Source organism: Dasypus novemcinctus, chromosome 3 (assembly GCF_030445035.2).
Source record: "Dasypus novemcinctus isolate mDasNov1 chromosome 3, mDasNov1.1.hap2, whole genome shotgun sequence".
NCBI lineage: Eukaryota > Metazoa > Chordata > Mammalia > Cingulata > Dasypodidae > Dasypus > Dasypus novemcinctus.
In genome coordinates this window covers 51,033,883-51,054,113 of record NC_080675.1, presented here as the reverse complement: position 1 = coordinate 51,054,113, position 20,231 = coordinate 51,033,883, and the positions used below count along the sequence as shown (strand labels likewise).

Sequence of the window (20,231 nt, the reverse complement as noted above, 5' to 3'; positions counted from 1 at the left end):
ACAAACCAGCCCAAAAGTTCACTAATAGTTTCTTTGCTGGAAAATGCTGCCGGGGGGGAAGAAAACACACATTTATTGAGGGCTTAGTATATGTGAAACAGTGAGATCTTATCTAATTCTTAAAATAATTATGAAGCCCCACACTCACAACACATGCAAACAACACCTAACACCCACACACCATGAACCCTTAAAGACATACCCAATGCATATTTCTGACTAGGACACCAACCCATATCAAAGTAATAAAGGTAACAGCAGTAATATGATAATATTAGTAGCTAACATTTGAGGGCTTGCTAGGGGTAATATGAAATACCAACCTTTTTACTATTAATACTAATTCACTTACTCATCAGAGCAATCCTAGAAGGATGGAGCTGTGATTAGGCTCATTTTACAGATGAGGAACTTGAGGGATGGCTACTTTTTGAGGGGTTAATCATTAAATAACACCAGCAGTTGGCAGAGCCAGGACTCAAATCGAAGCAGGAAACCTCTCCTTATACCCTTTGTACCTCCTTAAACCAGTTTGTGAAATTAAAAACAACAACTACAAAGAATTTGAATTAGCATGAAGACAAATGGACTTAACGTTCAGCTTTCTTCTTGGTTGCATGAGGCACTGTTTTTCTATGGGATGGAAAACTCCGAAGTTCCCTCTGTTCTCCCAGCACTCTCATGCCTCAGTTGTTCCCCTTTCTTGGAACACTCTTCCTCCAGAGTTCTGCATACTAACTCGCCCCCCTCCAGGTCTTGTCAATGAAGACTTCCCTGACCACCCCATCTAAATTTGCAGCCTGCCGTCCCTTCCCTGCTCCTTGACACTCCTGTTCTTTTCTACTCCTCTTTAGACTTTTTTCTTTTTTTTCTGTAACATTTCTCTTTGAACATACTGTATGATTTACTTACTTATCTATCCCTTATTTATTGCTTATCTCTCCTTACTAGGTGATATCCTTCAGGGCAGGAATCTGACAATTTTGTTCACTAAAGTAGCCCAAAACTTAGAACAGGGCCTGGCATAGGAGTTACTCAAGAAATATTTGCAAAATAAAAGAAAGTAATTATGAAGCTAAACACTAAGCACAAGTATCAGAACTGTGTGAGAGGATTTCCCCCAAAATATGAATGATACTCACCTCATCCTGCAAGTGACCTAGTTTTGTGAGCAACCTGCTCTGGATATTTCAGTTAAGCTTCTAATTGTACTTTCTTTCCATGTGGCAGCTCCTCTTCTCAAATTAAACAAACAAAAAATCAATAACAAAAGGAATAATAGTAGTGATGGGCCTTATTGTGTAAGCACATATAGACCAGCAATGGAAGTTACTCAGTTTAAATCCATGTGCGCACACACCCTTTTTATCCTAAAGAATTGTTAAAGCTCCTTTGACCACCCGTGCTCAGCTACATAGAGACCTCACTCGAGACAGGGAGAGCATTCCTGAGATATTTTACTCCCAACATTTGGGTCCTGGGGTTCTCTGTCACCTCCAAATGCTAATAATTAATTGCACACTAGGAAGTAAGGAGAAGTTTGTCCCTGGAAATAGTCTGGGGTGAGGGGAGTGGGAGGAGATGCCCTCTGGAGAACACACAGTAGGTGGTTTCAGGGCTGTGCCACAATGGTTGTCATTCAAGTATCACCCAAAGCTTCCATGCCAGGTGTCACCACAGGGCCCTTGGCCTTTATCCCCAATCTCTGGCATGTTGCCTAGCCCTCCACCAGAGTTCCACACTAAACACACTGTCACCTGCTCTGCAACCCCTGGGGCTCTGCCCTGCCTGACTGGATAATCCTTAAACTCTGCAGCCTGGTACTCGGGATGAAGTGAATTCCAGCTCGCCTCAGAGCCCCATCTCCACTGCTCCTCTCACTTATCCTTCATTCTAGACACTCATAGCCTGTCACTATCTCCCACTCACTCAGTCAACTTTTCTTAGCCTCACCTTCCATTCTCCAAACTCAAAACTGCTTAATAGAAATTACTGATCCCTCCTGCAATATTTTGTCCTTCACCCCCAAATCTCTGCCTTTTAACTTCATACCATAAAAGACAAGCAGCTTTATTTTATTTATTTTTTTTTTTTTTTGAGGTAGTGGGGCCGGGGATTGAACCCAAGAGGCACTCAGCCCCTGAGCCACATCACTGAGTTAGTTTTTTCATTTGTTTGCTTGTTGTTGGTTTTTTTGTTTTTAGGAGGCACAGGGAACTGAACCCAGGACCTCCCATGTGACTCAAGTAGTTGAGTGTCTGCTTCCCAAGGTAAGGAGCTTTAAATGTCACCACCTCCATGATGAATATGCTGACAGGACCTGTCCAGACCTGACCACTTACTATTGCTCTCCCTCCTCTTTCCTATAGCACTTAATTTATATCGTCATGTGCTATGTATGACATATGATGTATATATGCCCATGTATCGCCTACTGAGCTGTAATCCCCTGGAGTTTGAGGCTCATGTCTTGCACACTATATTGTTCATAGTAGGCAGCCAGTACAAAATGAACAAATGAATGAATGGATCAATCAATAAGTGCACTTAACCTATGTAGCTACTGAGAACAAACTAGAGCTAGTTAATACTAGTTACAAAGATGTTTTTAATTTGTTATATGTAAGAACAACCCAACAAATCAAGTTACCCAACAGTGGAGTAGAGCTGTATCTTAGGAACAAGAATGTTTCTCATCATGGTGGACACTTGGGCAAAGAGAGTGTCTATCAGCATCTGCCTATCACAGGTCCTGGACAGGAACCAGCACTTTGTGGGGCATTGGATGAGACAACCACAGAAGACTCTTTCAACTTTCTAAGACTTTGTACTAACTGGCTGCCACTGTATTCCAATACAGCTTCCTTTACTACTTCTTCCCTTCTTGTGAAACAGAATCAACATAATTTTCCCTAAGGGAAATAGGAAAAGCCCCTCAGAGAATAGAGGCTTTGGAGATGTATGGTAATAACTGAAGGAACAGGACCTAGATTATATCTACATTATTTGAGAGACTATAAATAAAATCAATAATTTGGAAGAACTCTCACCCCTGAATTTCTTATCCTACCACTCCGTCTTGCTCAGCAAGCTTAGCCCAAAATTGGTTGAACCCCTTTGTGGCACTCGACAAATGCCACCAGGCAGAGGAAGAGGAAAAAAACCATTTGTGCATATCATACATTTCAGATAGCTCTGTGTTAGAACCCTCTTAAAAGAATGACTAATCTGAATATTTTGAACATGACCATGTCCCATTTTCTTACATTTAATTAACTACTCTAAAAAAATTTTAAGGTTCTAACTTACTGAATTTGAAAATGTTTATACATTATATGGTAGCTATCATGAAAAACTCTTGAATATACAAAGTCCTTCTAGACAGTAAATTATGTGAGAGCAGAGTCCTGTGGAGATTGTTGGAACTGGGAGGCAGACTAAGCCTAAAGGCTCTGGAAAGCCAATTAATTCTTGTCAGCACTTCCTGCAGAGCTGGCAGATGTGGGAACTGAGGCAGAGAGCACATGCCAGGTGCCCCAGGTAGGAACCAATATTGCTACAATGTTAAATACAAATCCACTAAATCAAAATGCTTTCCTTGTCTAGACTAGAAATTACTATCTTTCTATAAACCCAGAACTCCTTGGAACATCTGGTTTCCTCTTTGTCTCTCACTGTCTCCTGGGCCATCTAGAAGTCTTGTACGCATAGAGACATATGTATGTATAGAGAGTCAACCTGTGGACCCACAGATGTAGTAAATGCTGCCCTGTTTTTCATACCCACTCCCCCTCCCTCCACTGCCAAAACAGCCCTTTCCCTAACTTGGTTGCAAAGGTTTTCATTTCCCTTTTCTCTAAAATTCCCACTTACACACCCTGAAGATAAATGCTTGCTTTTTAACAGCTCCAGCCAGACCAGCTGTGTAACCTGCAGAGATATGTGCAGTTTTTTAAAAGTTAACCTAGGAGAAAACTTTGCCTAATTGTAAAAGTAAAAACCACACTCACTGAAGCTACCCTTACTAACCCACTAGAATAGCCCCTCTCTTACTAACTTGTTAAAACTGTCATTTCCCCCGTTTAAGAAAAATGAGGGACTTATCTAACCCCAGGACAAGTTCCTGCTTTCTTCATTCCCCACAGAACTAACTGAGACTAGCAAAGCATGTGCTGAAAAGAACAGATCTGACATTTAAAATGACCCGTGGACATAAAATACCCTGTGAGGAAAATCAAAGTAGACAGGAACAAAATACCAGAATAAAAGCAATAAGTCCCACCATTAAAAATTCCAGCAACATCAGAAACCCACTCCACAAGATAACAGAATCAATCAGCTAATGATAATAAACAACTTGCAATCCCTGATTTAAATGTGAACACAGCCAATGATAATACCCAACTTACAGTCTTTAGTTTAAATGTCTACTAACCAATCCCAATGTGTCAATAGCCCTAAAATCCCTAACCCCACCTCCTTTGTTCAATCCAATAAGTATCCCTCACCTTTCCAGCTCAGAGAGACAGATCTGAGAAAAATACTGTCCTCCTGTCTTTCTGAGACTAGCTTTTGCTAAATAACCTTTCTCTCTTCTCAAAATCCTAGTGTGTACTGATTAAATCTGTACACATCAGAAAAGGACCCACTTTTGGTCCACAACACAGATGCCCTCTCAGGAGGTGGCTGCATGGGGAAGGCACAGCAAAAACAGTTACCTGGATTCACTGAAAATGGGATTGATTTTCAAAATTTCAATTTACAAGTAACTTTCAGGAAAGTATTTATAATAAAAAATGGAAGGATACATAGATCACTATATCTAGTCAAAAGCTAAGAGGAAAAGGGATGAAAATAAGTTGAGGGGAAACGGACTTTGGCCCAGTGGTTAGGGCGTCCATCTACCATATGGGAGGTCCGCGGTTCAAACCCCGGGCCTCCTTGACCCGTGTGGAGCTGGCCATGCGCAGTGCTGATGCGCGCAAGGAGTGCCGTGCCACGCAAGGGTGTCCCCCGCGTGGGGGAGCCCCACGCACAAGGAGTGCACCCGTGAGGAAAGCCGCCCAGCGTGAAAAGAAAGAGCAGCCTGCCCAGGAATGGCGCCGCCCACACTTCCCGTGCCGCTGACGACAACAGAAGCGGACAAAGAAACAAAAGCAGACAAAGAAACAAGACGCAACAAATAGACACCAAGAACAGACAACCAGGGGAGGGGGGGAAATTAAATAAATAAATAAATCTTTAAAAAAAAAAAAAAAGAAAATAAGTTGAACCTATTGTCATTAAATCCCAGCACGTGATGATAAATTCAGGCTTTTGGGTCCACTAATGTCATAGATCAGAAATACTGATCATGAGGTAGAAAAATTCAGCAGCTTCTTAAAGGATAGATGTGTGATCTCTTCATTAATTCTCTGACAATCCTAAGAAGGGGACGACAAAGATGACTGCTCAAGATGGTTTCCCTTTCTCTAAGCGTAGAGTCAGCCCTAAAATCTTATTTCTCAACTCCGTGACTTATCAACTGGTGATTTAAAGAATAGGTAGTTGTATTCTGGCCCCACCTCTAATCATTAATTGCAAGAATCTGGGTGAGTTAGCCTCTCTGAGCTTCAGCTTACTCATCTTTAAAATGCAGCCAATAACAGTTCCCACCTTTTTGGGTTGTTCTGAGGAGTGAATGAGATAATGCAATTAGTCCTTTGCCTAGCAAAGAAAGTACACTCAGTAAAGGAGAGCTGTTGATTTTAGAATCATTTCTGTTTCACAGGGAAGAACTGATCATTTGCAACGTATTATGATCTGTCCATCAGTTTGTTCTTTTCTCTCTAATGACATGTGATCAGGGTAGTTTGAGCCAGAAGGAGTTACATATGGCCAGACCACACTTGTGTAGTCCTCTGGGATCTGCCTTGATGGTAAAATCCCCACAGGGCAAGGCCACGGCTGTGAGCACAGCTCTATGAACAGGTGGCTGTTCATTAAGTACCTTTTCATGCTGCAACTGATATTGATCCTCTCCTGAACATGGCGATGACACTGACTTGAACATGAGATAATGCTGAAATTTACCATAAATAATAGACAGAAGACGAATATGAGTGTTCAGGGCCCATAGACAGACAAGCTTTCTCCCTTGTGGATAGAACTAATTCTGACCCTCAGGGTTGTGGTAAGGGGTCTGCAGCTTAATATACTTTTTATATATTTTTTTATTTTTAAAAGATCACACAAAATGTTACATGAAAAAATATGGGAGGGGGGAAGTAGCTGTGGCTCAATCAGATGAGCTCCCATCTACCATATGGGAGGCCCTCGGTCCCCGTCCTGGGCTTCCTTGTGAAGGCAGCCTTGCCCACACGCTGTGGAGAGCCCCCGGCTTACAAGCGCCGTGGAGAGCCAACTCAGCAAGGCGATGCAACACAAAGGGAGACAAGCAAGAACACAGGAGAGCCTGCAGCAAATGGACACAGAGAGCAGACAGCAAGCTGCCGTAAGGGAGGAAGCAAAATAAAATAAAAATACAGACACAGAAGAACGTACAGCGAATGGACACAGAGGGCAGACAGCATGCAAAAAAAGCCACCGGGGGCGGGGATTAAAAAGATACATGCTGAAGTAAAAAAATAAAAACAAACAATAATAACAACAAAAAACACCCAGCAGTATTAAAAAATATATATATAGGAGGGTCCCATATGCCCCACTCCCCACACCCCTCACTTTTCCCACATCAACAACAACTTTCATTAGTGTGGTACATTCATTGCAATTGATAAATACATTTTGGAGCACTGCCACACAGCATGGATTATAGTTTACATTGTAGTTTACACTCTCTCCCACTCCATTCAGTGAGTTATGGCAGGATATATAATGTCCTGCATCTGTCCATGTAATAGTAATATGATACTTTTAAAGCTCAAATAGCCTGTCTTACTGCTCTGAAATGGAAACCTAGAGAATGTCAGGAAGGAAACACTGTGGTGGGTTGATTTATGTACCCCAGGGGAAAATAAACATGTTCTTAATCTTAATCCTATTCCTGTGAGTGTGAACCCAGCAGAAGTAGGCCTTTTAGAGATGTTATTTTTAGGTAAAGTGTGGCCAACTGGATCAGGTTGGGCCTTAATCCTATTAGTGGAGGCTTTCTAAGAGAGAAAGCCCTGGGGAGGAACAGGAAGCAGGAGGTCAGTGGAACCCAGAAGAAAAAGGAGAGGAAGTCGCCATGTGATGGAAAAGCCAAGGAACCCCAAAGATTGCTGCCCAACCAGAACACTGCTGATCCAGGGAGGAAGTAAGTCTTCTACTCTCCAAAACCTTGAGCCAATAAATTCCTGTAGTTAAGCCAACCCATTATGTGGTATTTGTTACAGCAACAAGTAAGAGAGACTAATTATTTCAAAAGGTTTTCTGAACACAGATAGGGAAATGCTCAATTTTCCCAGCCTCAAAACCATGAGCAAATACATTCCTGTTGTTTAACTTGATTCATTTCATGGTATTTGGTTAAGCAGCCTAGGAAACTAAAACAGGGGAGGAGCATAATAAAAACTGGAGTGATGGTGGGAGTGGAGAGAGAGGTACATGTTAAATTAAAAAATTAATGGCCAGAATCAGTGGCCCAAATTCTGTAGTCACTTTTCCCAGAATCCTTTGCCTCTAGGCTGCCCACATTCAGTAGCCCAGGTACAGGTTAGGCTGTGAGATTTTTTTCCTTGTAGACTCCCACTCATCTCCCCTGAGTGCTAAGAAATCAGCTGGGTCACAGCATGGAGGCTGTGACACATTGAATAACAGAATCATCTGTGAGAAATGGCTATGCCATCTATGCATTATTCTCTTTCACCTAGAAATAGTCTCCTTCTGTAACTGTTGTCTGTGATCTAATATGGCAATATGTGCTGAGAAATCTAGAGTGCACTCATTCTTTACCAATTTTCATCTATGTGATTAGTTAATAGGGTAAAAAAAAAAATGAGCCTGCATTCTCTAGCAAAAGACTTTAAGCAAAGCTGATGACATGCTTGAGGCTTTACGTCTATGAATAAAACACACCATGAGAACTACCCTTTCCTTCTCCAACTTAATGCCTCATTTAAAACTTGTCTGCTGAAATAACAGATTTAGCTGCTGGGACTGCAAATTTAAATGTTTAATAAAAAATGATTCAGCAAGTTTTTTTGTTTTTTTGTTTCCCTATAAAAAGCCAAGGCTTTCACAGCCTACAGCATTTTCACTTTAGCAGAAAATTTAGTTAGGGCAAAAACCCTGGCCTGGCAGACAGACCACTGTCTAAGTTTATTTGACAGTTTTCAGCAGTGCCTTGGAAAGCATAAAGCTACAGAGTGCTGAGATGGAATGCGAGTAGAAGTTCTGAAGAGTTTTTCAGTGTGAGACATGCTGTCCCTTCAGTCCATAAGTGGATATGTGATTCAGTGAACTTCTTTGGGTTATATTCACCCAGATGTTTTTTTGAGGGGATGGAGGAGGAAAATTATTTATAGTCCACTTAGATCATAAGAAAAGTACTTAAAACCCTACAGAGGCTCCCCATTGCTTTTGTCTATAACAGTTTTATTGATATATAATTCCCATACCAAAAAATTCACTCTTCTAAAGTGCACAACTTAACAATTTTTAGTAAATTGACGGAGTTTGTGCAACCATCATCATTATCTAATTTATCCACTTTTTTTTTATACATACCACTCATTGTTTTCAATATAGAGTAAACTCTTTATCATGCAAAGAACTACCTCTAAAACAATAACAACAAAATCACCTTTCTATTCATCACTCTGTTAAATTTTGCTCTCTCTGATTTCCAAAGAGAAAAATAATAATTCTTGGTCATATTTCCTCAATGTTATATATAACATGGATAGTAGTAAAAAGGGTATGCTGTCCATTTCTAATTGCACTTTATTTATTTATTTTTTTAAAGATTTATTTTTTTATTTATTTCTCTCCCCTGCACCCCCTACTCCCCCAGTTGTCTGCTCTCTGTATGTTCTTTTGTGACCACTTTTATTCTTATCAATGGCACTGGGAATCTGTGTTTCTTTTTTTTTTTTTCAATTTTTTTTATTCTTTATTTTTCTCCCCTTCCTCCTCCCCCCCCCAAGTTGTCTGCTCTCTGTGTCCATTCACTGTGTGTTCTGTGACCACTTCTATCCTTATCAGCGGCACCGGGAATCTGTGTTTCTTTTTGTTGCATCATCTTGCTGCGTCAGCTCTCTATGTACCGCGCCATTCTTGGGCAGGCTGCACTTTCTTTCATGCTGGGCGGCTCTCCTTATGGGGCGCACTCCTTGCGTGTGGGCCTCCCCTACTCAGGGGACACCCCTGCATGGCACGGCACTCCTTGTGTGCATCAGCATTGTGCATGGGGCAGCTCCACACAGGTCAAGGAGGCCTGGGGTTCGAACCACGGACCTCCCATGTGGTAGGCGGACACCCTATCTATTGGGCCAATTCTGCTTCCTGCACTTTATTTTGATAGCTCTTTTGCTCCCTCCCCCCACATAGAATTATTTGCGCAATCCCCATAATTCTTTTTACGTGATCACTCTCCCTTCTGTTGCATTCCAGTTACCTCCTCAGTGAACTCTTATACCTTCTGGCTGAATTACTGTGATAGTTTTCTAAGTCTTCTGCTTCCAGCCACATTTCTTCCCACAAAGCTAACATATTCATCTTCTTAAAACACCACTTTCACCAAGTCACTTCCCTGTTCCAAAGGCTTTGGTGTCTGTCTTTGCCCATCCCTTGGCTTAGAATTCAGAACCCCTTCAACAGGGCCCAGCCAAGATTTATAGTTTTATTTTTCAGGCTGCTACTAACACTTGCTGGAGTCAACCAAACACACCATGAGATTCTCTACTTCTGTGTCTCTTCTCAAGCCTTTCCCCTCCACTGAAAGGTTCTTTTGCTTCTCTCTAAATCCTAATCAACTCCCACCATCTCTGAGAAGTCTTCCCTACTATTTTATTTCTCTGTAATTTCTCTCTTATCTTTACCCCAAGGGTGCTGGCCATTTGGCATCCATTGGCTTTTCTGCCTTTGTTGTCAGTTGCCTTCTCTACACTCGTCAATAACCGTATTTTATACTTCTTCACATCCCTGCGTATTAAGCACTGCACTTTGCACATAGCAGGGGCTCAGAGGTTACTGATTGGGTGATTTCCTCCATATTACCCAAATTGATTTATATTCAAGAGATTTAAGAATAGCTTTATCATCAATCATGTAGTAACTTGTCATTCAAAAAGATCCCTTTAACACTTACTATGTGCAAGGCACCGAAATGAAGCATATTCCCATACACATGCAACTAGTGTGTCACAAATATTGATTATGAAGCCATTGTTTGTAACTGGAAGTTTGGGTTGGTCCGGCTCAGTGGGAGTGGTGCTGGGGGGGTATCACTGTCTGTTGGAGGATCATAATTAGAGCAGGGATGTCTCATATAGAGTCCTGGCACATCATTGTATGGGTCATCTTCCTGGTTGGACATGTCATTATCAGAAGAAAATTAAAGAAGCTATGCTTGGAAGGTCCTTTGAAGTCATCTAATTCAGCTCCCTTCCAAGACCAGGATCTCATCTACAAGATTCCTGACAGAACATCTCCCAACCTTAGTTTGCATACTTCCCTTGATGGGGATATCACTGCTTTGCTATGCAAATCTAATTATTAGTAAATCTTTTAGTTAAGAGCCCAGGTCTAGGGATAAAATGCATATCTTTGAGTACCATTTTACTCTTTGAACCAGCAATCTCACAGGAAAGTATTCTGTAAACATACTTGCTATTATAGAGTGAATCGAGTGATTCGTGTTCCCCTTCCCCCTCCAAAAAAAAAGATATGTTGATGTCCTAATCTCCAGTACCTCAGAATGTGACCTTATTTCAGAATAAGGTCATTATAGATGGAATTAGGCTAGTTAAAATGAGGTCATACTGGAGTAGGGCAGCCCCTTAATCCAATATGACTGGTGTCTTTATAAGAAGAGGAAATTGGGACACAGGGAGACAGAGACAGAAGGTAGAATGCCATGTGACAACTGAGAATGCCATGGATAGCCTGCAGGCCACCTCCAAAAGCCAGGAGAGAGGCATGGAACAGAGTGTTCCCTACAGACTCCAAAGGATACCTTGGTTTCAGATCTCTAGCTCCAGAACTGTGAGACAACACATTTCTGTTAATTTAAGGTTTGTGGTATTTTCCTGCTGCAGGGCTAAGAAACTAAGGCACCTGTACCCATATAACATAAATATCAACAAGGTTATTCACGGCAGTAGAGTTTGCAATTACAAAGTTGGAAACAACTAAAATACCCATTATTGTGTTATAGTCAAACAACTTACGTACCTCTACAAATAGAATACTGTGTAGCTGTATGATAGAATGAAGTGATTAGACATGGGGTGGCGGTGGGGTAGAAAGTGATAGAAATGGAAAGGAAACTTTTCATTGTGTATCTCTTTTTAAAAAGTCATTTTATTTCTCAACCGAGCAGATATATTACTATTTAAAACTTAATTCCATTTAAAAACAAAGAAAAAGAAAACCATGTGAGGTGATAATAAGAACACTGCACAAGCTATGATGGAAAGTGCCAACCCAGCTTCCTTCTTACAAATGGGAGCTTTTTAAACATTTAAGACAGATATGTCCTCTCTTAGTCATTTCATGATTTGACTAGAATCTTCTTCATTCTCTTTTTCACACTGTGTTTTCCTCACACTGTGAGTTCCCAGGAAATACGGACTGTAGCTCGTGCTTCACTCGTCCCTCATGCTAAGCACACTGCCTGGCATATAGATTTTGTTTGGTAAGTACTTAAGGAATTAATCAATGAATCTATTTCAAGACTCATCCTCATATTGGTTACAACCAGGAAATACATTCTGATTTGTCATCATTCCTCTAAATTCTGACCTGGATCTGACCATAAGCCAAGGAGGATAGAGAGGGTCAGTGAGACTATTTCTCCCTCCCAGTTTTGATTCCCTTGAATTGTACTTCCTGTTTCTATTCACACACTTTTATACCTGCTGCCCCACACTATTGGCTCGTGTTGCACTTGTGGTCAATTAAAACATCCTGTGGGTACATTACTCTTTTGTTTTGTTTTATTAAAATAGCAACATAATTTCAAAACGCAGTTTTAGTTACAGCACTGGGTATATATCATAATTTTGAAAGACATTAAAGTCAGAAGCAAAGAATTTTCATGAAAATTATCTCAGACCCAAAGCTATTGTTTAAAAAGACTGAAAAAGACCTTAGAATGGAATAATCCACAAGATCAAGCTGAAGCTGATGTTAGGCTCTTCCCACTAGATTGTATTTTATAAAAGAGATCAGGGATGCAGAGCACAGGGCATCCTGTGTAGGACTGCCACCAGCCCATACAGTATTTTGGGAAAAGATGCCCTTCCTCTGATGGATACAAACCTGTGCCAGAGGAGAGAATGCTGGCTAGATTTCAGACACCCAGCTGAGACCAAGTGGGGGCTGGACTTCAGTCTTTGCTCTGCTTATCAAGCCCCAGTTCTGTGATGAGCTAGCTGGGAAGACAGCGTCCTTTATTATAATTCACACTAAAGTATTTCTCAGTTGGCTGTGGCCCTACTGAAATGCCACCCATTATCATTGAATAAGCAATGATAGGAGTGATGGAGGAGTTTGCACAGAATACTCACTCTTCGTTATAAGAGGAACTAAAAATACAGAATGATCTTCCACACTAACCCCCCAAATCATACACATTGTTCTTCAGTCTCCTAAGCAAAGGCATTGGCCGAACAGTCTGCATTGTTGTAATTGGTTTGCATACTTAAATACCAATCCCAATTCTATGCTGAAAGTCATGGACATTCTGCCAATGTTGGGTATTGAACATGGATCACTGGGATCTAAAATCATGTCATGTAAAGTGATATAGTTTGAGGACACTTGAAGAAAGACAAATGAGGATGATGACTGAGGGATGATGCTGTTAGAAACATGACATGGCAAATGATGTGGCGTGATGTGGTATGACATGCTGTGGTGTGGGCATGACGTGGTATATAGTGTGGTGTAGTGTGCTGTACTGTGCTGTGGGGTGTGCCATGATCTCTTGTGACATGACATGACAGGGAAAGTGATATGGTGTGACAGGACTTGGCAGTGTGTGTTGTGGTATGCTTTGGAGCATGGCATGCTGTGGTAAAATCACCACAGGCCTCAGAGGACTTGGTGTGGAGCTCCAGCTCCATCAAATTACTGACTTTCAATAAGTCATTAAACTCCCTGAGTCCCATGTTCCTCACTTTAAAATGAAGATAATGATGATAACATTGATTAATATTTAAATTACACACTTTTTGCCAGGCACTGTGCTAAATTTGATCATTAAGTGAATTATCTCATTTAATCCCTACAACAGTCTATGAGGCATATTTTTACCACACTTATGTTAGAAATGAAGAAATTGAGGGTTAGAGAGGTTAATTTTTCTCTCAGGAACACTGCCAGAAACGGCAGAACCAGAACTTGGGTTTAGGGCACTCGGACTCCAGAGCTGATGCCATTACCACTGTTCTTGGACTTTCTGTGAGATTTAAAGGATTCATGAATGATTTGTGGTAGACTTCTTAGAGAAAGCTAGCTGGATCTGAATTTGGAGTCACATCACAGCTAATGATGCAGTAGAATAGAAAGAAATCACCTCTGTACAAAATAGACTCAATAGTTGATCAACTCTTATTTTTTATATAAATTGTTAAGTGATTATGACAAGAAAGTGTGTGTGCTAGAACGTATGTTTTACTGAGAGCCCAGCAAAATGGATTTCAAAAACTCTTGGGCAGAACACATTTTTAAGGTACCTGTGTATTGAACAATGCTTTCAATTTGAAGTTTAATGATCAACTACCATTTTGCCTTTATACGGATGCCTTCTTCAAGTTTCCAAAATCTAACTCACATGTTCTGCTAGTCATGGAACATTTGAGGTTAAATTTTGGGTTTTGAGGCTTTCAAACTTCAAATGTAGCCTCATGTTGAAGTGAAGGTTGTTAAAATAGAAAGAGGTGAACGACATCTTAGGATAAGTTAAAATAAATTTTGGATTCAGGACACACAACTTGATAGACTCAAAGGCAAAACACTTTGACTTGAATAAATATACACGCATGCACTGGAGATCAAACTCTTGAGTAGAAAATTCATTCCACCAGGCATACAGAAGATGGGTCCCAAAGGTAACCATACCAATCAAGGAATGTGACAAGAAAGAGTAATGTCCTTTATCAATGACAGCACTCGTTTTGCTCCTTTGAGCTATCTGATCTACAGGCTAATGTAAACTGTGTATTTAAAGCAGGACAATAACTAAGCTATTGAAGTGCAATTGAGAGTTGTGAGTAATTATCTATAGGCTATGGACCTGTGGAACTTAGAAAAAAGTTGTCTGCTTCCAATATACAAAACAGGGACAGTCATAGAATAAACATTTCCATTGCCCCAGGGAGAAATTTGAAGGAAAACAGGGGCCATGGGTCACAAATAGTTCCAAAAATCTGCAGGGCCAATATTTCACTGAATTTCAAGGTCTGAGAACCATCTATAGAACCACGGCTTCTTCTCCTCAAGACCCGACTGAGTGGCAGTCCCATCTTCTCTAAGGGCTTGCCCAGTGGCCATGTTCTTGGGTCCACCCTCATCAAGCAGTGAGGTGGCAGCTGAACTCTAGATCTTAACCTCTGAGTAAACTGGGGTAATGCCAGACTCTCTATAATCTCCAAGGTACAGGTTCAACCTGCTTATAGGACAGTGAGGTGGCAGCCAAACTCACCCAAATCCTGGGGAATGTGCTTTACCCTCTTCGAAGCCTGGGCAGCAACACTCTTCCTGAACAACAGGACCTGAAGGTCTGCCTTCTTCAATCTCCAGGGCAAACTCACCCTTTCCACACACATGAGTGAGTTCACACTCTGGGTCTGAGAAGATGTTTTCAGTCTGGATTTCAACATCCATGCTTCTGCCTTTGAAGTCATTTTTCCTTCAATCTGTCCTTTTCTGGCCTTTAGTCCAGGTGATAGTGGTACCATTCATACAAATCTCACAGAAAGCTTGTTGGTTTTGCATGCAGGACACTGGGGTCCAAACCATCAAACAGTAAGTACTTCCACAAATCCTTCTGCATTTCAAATTCCGACTTACACTGAAATGACTGGCTAGCTCCAGGTAAAGTTAAATCCTCAGGTGGGGCCTATTTTCCGGGGACTTGTTTTCCAGAAGCTCAGAATTTCCAAAACCATTAATTTCTGTTTTGTTGTTGTTGTTTTGCTTGTGTGTGTGTGCGCACACGTGCAGGTGTGCCCAGGAGTGACTTCTCAGCTTATCCCTTTCCTCTCATTTTATTGTAAGCTTCTAAGAGAAGACACACCTTCCAGATTTAGTCTGGAAATCTCCTCAGCTAAATATCTAAGCTCATCATTTTCAAATTCTGCCTTCCATCTGACACCAGGACTCTAATTTTGCCAAGTTTTCTGCCACTTTAAAGTAAAGATCACTTTTCTTCCAGTCTGCAATGACACATTCACCGTTTCTAAGGCCTCATCAGAACTATCTTTAGGGTACATATTCCAACAATCTGTTCAAAGCAATCTAGGCCTTTTCTATCAAGCATCTCACAAATCTTCCTGTGTCTTCCCCTTACCCATTTTAAAAGCCCTTCTATTATTTTTGGTATTTCATAGCAGCATGCGCCCCCCTTTCCTGGTACCAATTTCTGTTTTAGTTTGCTAAAGGCTGCCAAAACAATAAACCAGAAATGTATTGGCTTTTATAATGGGGATTTATTAGGTTAAAAGCTGACAGTTCTGAGACTGAGTGTCCAAATCAGTCATCCTCAGGAGATCCTTTCTCCCTGAGTTGCAGTTGTGAGCGATCTGGCACATGGTGGTGTCTGCTCATCTCTCCCCTTTCCTCTAGGCCTCATTGCTTCAGCTTCTGACTAAAGTGACTTCCTCTCAGATTCTGTATTCTGTTGATTTCAACTTCAGACTCTCAGGGCCTTCTCTCTCAGCTTCTCAGCATTTCTCACTGAGCTCCTGTGTGTCTCTGCAGCATCCTCTCTTTTTATTGGAGTCCTTTATAAGCTGGAGTTAAGTTTAAAAAGGACTCCAGTAAGAAGATTAAGACCTACCCTACATCACACAATCTAACCAAAGGTCCTTCACTGAAGTAATGTAATCAAAAGGTCCCAGCTACTACAGGTTTCCACACACAGGAACGGATTTGCTCTAAAGACAAAATTTTCTGGGGTCCACAAAAGACTCAAACTACCACAGAAGCAGTAGGAAGTCATTTGAGGACAGAAACAATAGCAAAGGCAAGGTTAAGTAAATGAGTAGACAAGCATCTAGATTCCAACCAAAGCATTTGGGAAGCAGTGGGAAAGTAAGCCAGAAGAAAATGATGGGATTATGGAGGCAGCCTGATGGTTTTGGAGAAGTCGTGGTAAATAATGATCCACTGATTGTTTTAGAGCACAGAAGTGACTTGAATGGTTAGTCTAATAAAGGCTTCCCACAACAGCAGCATACACGTTTTGAGGTTATGTCATATGAGTGTGGTAGTAGGAAGCTGTATGTATGCCAGAGAAATATGTGCTTAAAGTTAATCCATTCATGTGGGTGTGAACTGATTGTATGTAGGATCTTTCAGTGAGTAGGATCTTAACTTAAGTTTAGATGTGAGCCACCTCATTCAGGATGGTTCTTAATCCTCATACTGGAGTCCTTCATAAATGGGATAAATATGGAGAGAAAAAGAAAAAGCCACGGAAGCAAGATGCTGAAAACCACAAAACCTGGAAGAGAAGGGAGAGAGGAGCAGATGTCACCACATGCCTTGCCATGTGATAGAGGAATCCAGGATTGGCAGCAGCTGTTCTTCAGGAAGAGAAGCATTGTCTTGATGATACCTTGATTTGGACATTTTCACGGCATCAAAACTGTGAGCCTGTAAGCTAATAAATACTCATAGTTAAAGTCAACACATTTCATGGCATCAGCTTTCACAAGTTTAGCAAACTAAAACAGATTTTCATACCAGGAGACTGGGGTGCTGCTATTGCAAATACCAAAAATCTCTTTTAAAAAAATTTTAAAGGCGTTGCAATTGGCTAATGAGTAGAGATGTGAAGAATTATGAGGTGCTTGATAGAAAAGGCTTAGATTGCTTTGAACAAACTGTTGGTAGAAATTTGGACCCTAAAGGTCCTTCTGATGAGAAATGATGGCTGTATCATCGCAAGCTGGAAGGAAAGCAACTACTGTTTTAAAGTGGCAGGGAATTTGGCTCAGTTGAATCCTGATGTTGGATGGAAGGCAGAATTTAAAAGTGATGAGCTTGGATATTTTGCAAAGAACAGTCTTAGAGTACATGACTTTTTAATGAGGCCATTGAAGCTCATGAATGTTGTTTATTATTTGAGAGGTTGTTGGTTTACAGAAAAATCATGTAGAAAACGGATTTCTTATATATGCCACACACTTACACATACAGTTTCCCCTATTGTTAACATTTTGTATTAGTGTGGTAACTTTGCTATAATCAATAAAACAATATTATTATAATTATGGTATTAACCCTACATTAGGGTTCACTGTGTTGTACAGTCCTATGGGTTTTCAAAAAAATTTTATTCTAGTAACATATATACAACCTAAAATTTTCCTTTTAACCACACTCAAGTATATAATTCAGTGGTTTTAATTAAATTTACAATGTTGGGCTGCCATCACGACTATCACTCAAGGTTTTCCATCACCCCAAATAGAAATTCTGTACCAATTAAGCATTATCTCTCTATTCCCCACCCCACCCTGACCGTGGTAACCTACAAACCATCATCTGGTTCTATAAATTTCCTAATTCTAATTTTTGCATCAGTAAGAGCATACAAAATTTGTCCTTTTGTGTCTGACTTATTTCACTCAATATGATGTCCTAAAGGTTTATCCATGGTGTCACATGTATCAGAATTTCATTCCTTTTTATGGCTAAATAATTTCCCATTGTATATATATGCCACATTTTGATTATCCATTCATCTGTTGATGTATATAGCTGTATTAATCACAATTGCCAAAAGATGGAAGCAACTCAGGCATGTAAATTTTTAAAAACATGTTTTTAATTTACAACACAGCTATTTGAAAATAGCATAGTAAAATGTACTTCTTTGTGTCAAACTGTATGACAAACTGGAAGAACTAGGAAAAAACAGCAAAGAAAGAGCAGGATTCAATGATACAGAAATTGAGAAAAAGCATCAGTGATTTGAGCAGATGCTATGAAGAAATAGTGAACATCTACTGGGCTTCACAATTAAGTATAGCCCTGAACACTGGGCTCCATGCTCAGTAAAACTCTTAAAAAAGGAACTGGAGCATATGGGTTGAAAAGAAAATCCACTGTAAAAGGTGCCTGCTTTGAGAACTTTTACAGAACTGAAGGGATTTGAGTTCAATCTTGAAGGATATAGAAAATTTATATAGGCTAAAGTAAAGGTAATGAGTTTCCAAAGATAGACTCTTTGATGTTCAACCAAATAAATTCAGTTATTTGAATTTCTACATAGTCCATCTAAACATTAGACACCATCCCACAATCATCCTTTTTGAGTAGTATGAAAGAACTTTGTCCCACTTGAGAGCAAAATAGACTTCATAAACTAGCTAGTAAGTGAACAGTCAAAATGGTCTGAGTAAAACACAATCTATGAATAAATAAAAGCTTTCTTCAGTGTCTAAGATTTCATAAAATGCAAGTAGAAGCCAAAACCAAATGCATCCTGTAAAAGGAACCAGCAACCAATTGCTATGTCAATAATTCAATATGAGCATTAAGTTTTCATGACATTTTAAAAACTCTTAAAAACAATCCGGAGGACATTATCTACCCAATCTGATGTTTGGAGTCCTAATAAACCAATCAAGATTCCTAATGATTGAACTTTGTTCTAGTTAAGGACTGAACATATTGGCCCACAAAACAAAAAGTCCATTCCATTTAAGTGATTTTTTAAAAATTTGGTTAACAGCTGGAATTTTAATGTGTCTTTCAACAGAAAGTGGTTTTTAAAAATAAACACTTCTTAAAAAGAGCAGTTGGAAAGAAAACTGATATCAATAGTTTTTCCTTTCCTAAATGTATAGAAATAGGTCATAATCAATATAAACCTTTTCTTCTATCTTTCCTTAAAAAATATTTTTGCTCCAAATGCATATGTATTTATCCTTTTAAAAAAACATTTATTTATTTTACTTTTATTTATTTATTCCCCCACCCCTTGCTGTTCGGGCTTGCTGTCTGCTCTCAGCGTTTGGTGGTGGCACAGGCCGTCAGCTCTGGGTGGCAGTGCAGGCCAGCTTGCCTTCATCAGGTGGCACCAGGAATCAAACCTGGGGCTTCCCATATGCTAGACGGGAGCCCAATTGCTTGAGCCACATCTGCTTCCCCATATTTATCCTTAAAGGTAAGTTTTAGTTACCTAGAAGTTGGTAAGGTTGGTAAAGGTAAATGGTCTTGCATTTGGGGAAGAAACCAAAGGTTAAAACGGAGCTATCCAAATGTGTTATCTGCTGGTCATTGTTTGTCACATGACCCTTAAATAATACCTAATGGGTTCTTTATGAGAAAACACTTCAGATTTCTTATCTGAATAGTAAGATTATTTTAATATTATTTCTTAACATAATTTTACATCTGATAACTGAATCTATTTTCTAAACTATAAGAAATGGAAAGAAAAGTAACATTTGTTGAATACTTGCCAGTCACCATATTAGGTGCTTAAAAACCTCAATCATGCAAATTAGTAAATAAGTGGAAATTCTAAAGTAATGTCATAAGAATTTTGAAGACAAGCCAAACTTAATAATGCATGACCAACTTAATATTTTTCAGTGCTGAGTTATTTACCTTCATTCATTTATTCATCTGATATACATGAAATGCCTACTATCTACACACTATAGAGGTTTCTGGGAATAAATAAAACAGTGGATGAGACACGTATAGTCCCTGGCCTCAGGAAATGCAGACACAAACAAACAAAAACACAAGTATGCACACGACATAAGCCGCTAATTGCCTTCCAATGTCAACCCTGCCCTTTTTCCCTTTAGCAATAGACTACCCAACCCCAAGGAATTTTAGGA

At 40.0% G+C, this 20,231-nt stretch overlaps 1 protein-coding gene across 2 annotated transcripts in view; it reads right to left on the bottom strand.

The window, feature by feature from the left end:
* The window catches only part of RTN1 (reticulon 1), a 521,272-nt gene that overhangs the window by 165,338 nt on the left and 335,703 nt on the right, over positions 1-20,231 (bottom strand). The window lies entirely within an intron of this gene.